Below are 5,320 nucleotides of genomic sequence, written 5' to 3'. Positions count from 1 at the left end.
CTTCAAATGTAAAATAACAGGTAGTTCCATTAAAAGTAGTGAACTTGTCCTGCCTATGGAAAAATATACCCGGGTGCAATTTTTGTGGGCGCTAGAGTGATTACATGAGATGAACAGACGGACAGACAGACATGGCACGATCGTCTCAGAATTTTATACTGAACAAGAACATATTTACTTTATATAATCGCAAATGATTATTTCACTACGTTACAAACGGAAAAACAAACTTTATATAGCCTCCATACTATGATGGTGGGTATAAAAAAAAAATACATTCTTTCGAGCCGGATTTGAACCAGCGACCTATGGATTTTAATGATATAAATGCACTTCTACAGTCCACCGCTCTACCAACTGAGCTATCGAAGGTCTTGACTAACAAGTCATTAACCGGCCAAGAATAAGAACGAGATTAAGTGGGAAATTAAAAACTTCCAAAAGTCAATATCAGATTTTTGATATTATGTGTAGACAATTCTCTGAGCATTTCAGTCACGACAACAATTTCTAAACGCACGGTAATAAGACGAGTTCAAATGTCATTAAAAATGCGACTGGATGTTTTTCGTTTATATGAGAGAAGTTCCCTCACCGTCTCTCTTTTAGATTTCTGCTTTCGTTTTAAAGGGCAAGACCTTTCGAAACAGGGTACAGATAAGGAACCTTTTCAAGAAAAAAATGTGTAGTTAAGGTCCGGTTTGCGGATTCTGAAACTACAATGTTCATAGATGAGAAAAATCAAAAACAATAAAAATGGGCCAAAAGAAAATGCCGATTTGTTTATAATTTTGAATTCTCAGTGAACAAAACCCTCCTTGCAAAAATTTTCAATATAGGTCCCAGATTAAAGATTCAGATTTTACAGGCGTGGTATAAGTGCAATAACATACCGGGTGTCGGATGGGGTAGCTAGATATATTTTATCGTAACCTATAAACTTCCTCCTGTATTAAAAAAGTAGTCTGTCCGATTTTGCATGGTAAAATAGAGACATCCTCTGTTTTCAAAAATATGGAGTCTGTCAACGACATTGACATCATGGCCAATCAGTCAAAGAAGTAATACACCTTAAATAAGTAATAAAAATTAGTTGACTTTACCGACAGCTATATACCCTCAGCCTTGAACTGTAAACAACACGCGGAGTACTTGAATCAACATGTACAAAACCCCGACTGTTAAAGTAGACAGCATTTTCGTGGGTGACAAGCTTCCCCTAGCATAAAAAATATAATGTTGCAGTCACGATCACAACGACTACCAGTTATTAAAATTTCAAGACGATCCGAAAATGTCAATAGAATCCTCGACAGACCTTATATGCACTCAAGCGAGAATTTTGAAACTTGATTTAAGAGTGAGAGGAATATTGCAATGTTCAAAGGTAGTTCAGTCAAATGTAGCTAAAGGCATCAAAATACCGAAAATCGGCAGGTACTGTTATATGGGTGCTATACCAAAACATGGATAAAAATACGAAGTGTCTTGAAATTGAAAACAAATCCTACCTCAAACATAACTTATTTGTTTGGGGTTTTTTAAGCTTGCAGACTTAAGTTGAGTAAATAAACATCCTTTTATTTCATTTATCCCGACGTTTCGTCAATTTTTGTTGACATCTTCAGGGGATGCGTCTATTTAATTAAAAACATTACATCACATCAAATTCTTAATGTAAATTTATACAACTTACAATAAATTAGATAAAGTTTACATGAAGTATATTTTCGTCAGTGCACAAATTTAAATTATTGTAAAGCCTTAATTTATTTTAACGGCTGCTTAAAAAACCATTATCACAGGCATCTATATTGCAATTCTGTAGCTAACGCTTATGTTATTTAAGCAGCCGTTAAAATAAATTAAGGCTTTACAATAATTTAAATTTGTGCACTGACGAAAATATACTTCATGTAAACTTTATCTAATTTATTGTAAGTTGTATAAATTAACATGAAGAATTTGATGTAATGTAATGTTTTTAATTAAATAGACGCATCCCCTAAAGATGTCAACAAAAATTGATGAAACGTCGGGATAAATGAAATAAAAGGATTTTTATTTACTCAACTTAGGTCTGCAAGCTTAAAAAAACCCAAACGAATAAATCTAATTGAACCAAGAACATCAAAAATAAAAAAAAAATATAACTTATTTTTCAGTGGCCATAGAATAAATAGATATTCTAGTGGTCGTAGAATAACTAGTTATTCGGTGACATGCATTTTTTAAAATAGTGGGTTAGTAGGTTGTTTTGTAAGTAGTTACGACTACCAAAAAGTACTATAAAACCCATTATTTTTGGAGGATTTGTCTTGCTGGGAAGTGGAGACAGTTTGGCAATACGTCTTCGCTACTAGTCCAGTCCAAATGGACATGCGTATAAGGGGGAAATAGAAACAATTTCCACAAAGCTGAATTTTGGTGGAAAGCTAGGGTTTTCCATTAGAAGTAAAAGTCCCCATCGACCCCATGTGTGCAAACCAAGTTATTCAGGGCCAAAGGTCGTTGTTTTGAGGCCTTACTCAGTTTTCTTGATATTTCTCAAAAACGGTAAGACCTATCAGAAGTCAACTAAAGTAAAAGTTGTAGGCTTAAAAATTGTCTACAAGAATGATCATTATGACTTTTCAATAGGAGTAACCATTCTTGAGATATATTGATATAACTGTCAAATTACACATGCGAAGAAGTAAGCCGCGTAAGAACATCATGAGGCGGGCCGATTAATATTACAACGCCATGTGTTGGCATTTCCATAAACTTTCAAACGATACCCACTTTGCAGTAATCGGTTCAGTACAAGCGGGTCTAACCAGGTTTTACATCTGACCTTTTGGGTCAATTAACCGACGAACCGGATCCGCCGCCCATGAAAATTATACATTTCCATAATAACCCTGCAAAAATTCGGATCCGTTAGTCATTATGTAACCCATTACAAGGTTAGGTTAGGTTGAAAAGAGGGGCAATGCGCCACATACCCGTATGGACATACTCTTAAGCCTGGGTTGGCCTATTGTGCGCTCTAAAAATTCGAAATTCTGGAAGAATATTATTGCTTGTGTTTTTGTTTTAAAAAATTTATCATTTTTGAAAATCTGTCACATTTAAATAATATCTTACGCTTGTAGACTCGCTTGCCCTAATTTGATTGAGTTCTTGTATAGTCTGCAGTGTTCCAGAGGGATATGTAAGCATTCTTTGCCCATGCCTTTAACTCTAGACGCGCCGCTTTTAAAGGCTTAGCGTTGTCTAGGTTTATAGTAGTTTGCTCCCTAGCGCATTTTGTTAAGGAGTTAGCTATCTCCTTACCACTAATCCCTTCATGTCCTGGTACCCATATAACGTTAAACGAACCTTGATGGGAGTAGTCGTTAATTGACTTTTTACACTGCAAGACAGTTTTTGAGTTTACTGTCTTGCTTGTTATCCTGCAGGATCGTGCTGTGAAAGAAAAAAAAACAAATCCCTCAAAAAATGACGACCCCCGCAAACGCTTTATAGAGAAGGTGATGTTTACGCATTGGCAGATATACTTGAAAAGTACAAGGCCGACATTACTGCCATACAGGAAATACGATGGAACGGGAAAGGCGTCACAACAACACCTAAAGGTGATGCACTGTATTATAGCTGCCATGACACAAAGCATGAGTTTGGTTGCGGATTTGTAGTTGGTCGGAGTTTACAACATCTGGTCTCCAGCTTCACCCCAGTGAATGAAAGACTCGCTGCAATTCGATTAAAAGCAAAATTCTTCAACATCAGCTTTATTTGCGCTCATGCTCCCACTGAAGACAAGGACGAGCAGACCAAAGATATATTTTACGAGCGCTTAGAAGAAACTTATGACCGTTGCCCTGCCCATGACATTAAAATTGTACTAAGCGATTTTAATGCCAAAATTGGAAAGGAGAATATCTTTGGCCCAACAGCCGGGAAATTCAGTCTCCACAGTGAAACATCTGACAATGGCATGAGGCTGATAGACTTTGCAGCTGCAAGAAACATGGTAGGTTGCAGTACCACATTTAATCATCTCGATGTTCATAAGGGCTTTCGCCAGATCAAAGAACAAGAAATCAAATTGATCACGTTGTGATAGATGGAAGACATGCAACAAGCCTGTTGGATGTACGATCGTTCCGAGGTGCAAACATAGACTCGGACCACTAGCTTGTTGCAGCAAAGGTACATACCAGATTAAACGTAGCAAACAAAGTGCGAACAGATACAACACGGAAGTTGGACAGCGGTAAACTGCAATCACAACAGATAGCCACAGCATATTCCACTCAACTGGCCCAACTGCTTATTCAAAGCACTCCCCCGTCCCGATAAAATATCAGGACAATGGCAAAACATTGCCCACTCCATGCAAACAGCCGCAAAATCAGTACTTGGATACCAGAGATGTCCACCAGGGAATCCATGGTATGACCAGGAGTGTCTTTCTGCTACCGAAGAGAAAAATGCGGCATATAGGGCTACTTTACAATCAGGAGCAACGCATAGCGCACGAGAGAGGTATCGGGAGGAAAGGAGAGAGAGAAACATATTTTCCGCAGGAAAAAGAAAGAAATGGAAAAGTGGAAGTGTGAACAAATCGAGATGTACAGGAGACAGCATGAAGTGCGAAAATTCTACCAAAGAGTGAAACATCAAACTAATGGCTTTGGAACCGGCACAACCTCCTGTAGAGACCAGCAAGGTAATCTGGTAAATGATACATATAGTGTGCTAAGGATATGGAAAGAGCATTTTTCCAAACTGTTGGTATCCAATAGTAGCGAAGTCGACGAAGATACCACAGATCCAATCCCAGAATATGGCATTGAATGTATACCACCCGGCCAAGATGAAGTAAAGACAGCAATAAAGCGACTGAAGAATAATAAGGCAGCAGGAGCTGATGGCCTACCCGCCGAGCTATTTAAAACCGGAGGCGACACGCTGATAATGTGTATGCATCAGCTAGGAAGAACGTGTACCCGACGATTGGAACCTGAGCATCCTGTGTCCCGTCCATAAGAAAGGAGATAAGACTTTATGCTCCAACTATAGGGACATAAGTCTTCTCCTTATCGCCTACAAGATAGTGTCAGGGATATTGTGCGAACGACTAAAGCCCATGGTCAACGAAATAATTGGACCATATCAATGCGGCTTTAGACCTAGCGAGTCCACCATTTACCAGATATTTACCCTGCGGCACCTCCGTAAACACAACAAACGACATAAGTGTTGATATAAAAAGAAGCCACAACTCGTCAAACTAAAATAACGCTTTATAAAACACTGATACTACCCGTGC

At 38.3% G+C, this 5,320-nt stretch overlaps 1 non-coding gene across 1 annotated transcript; it reads right to left on the bottom strand.

Annotated features, from left to right (window-relative positions):
• Nucleotides 1-278: 278 nt before the first annotated feature.
• Nucleotides 279-372, bottom strand: TRNAY-GUA (transfer RNA tyrosine (anticodon GUA)). Its single transcript has 2 exons — nucleotides 336-372; nucleotides 279-314 (listed from the first exon to the last, which is right to left on the bottom strand). It is a non-coding gene; the product is annotated as a tRNA-Tyr (tRNA).
• Between the last annotated feature and the right edge of the window lie 4,948 nt (nucleotides 373-5,320).

Source organism: Musca autumnalis, unplaced genomic scaffold (assembly GCF_047663935.1).
Source record: "Musca autumnalis isolate F117 unplaced genomic scaffold, ASM4766393v1 scaffold_3, whole genome shotgun sequence".
Taxonomy (NCBI): Eukaryota; Metazoa; Arthropoda; class Insecta; order Diptera; family Muscidae; genus Musca; species Musca autumnalis.
Note: the sequence above shows the minus strand (reverse complement) of the source record. Positions and strands in the feature narration are given on the sequence as shown.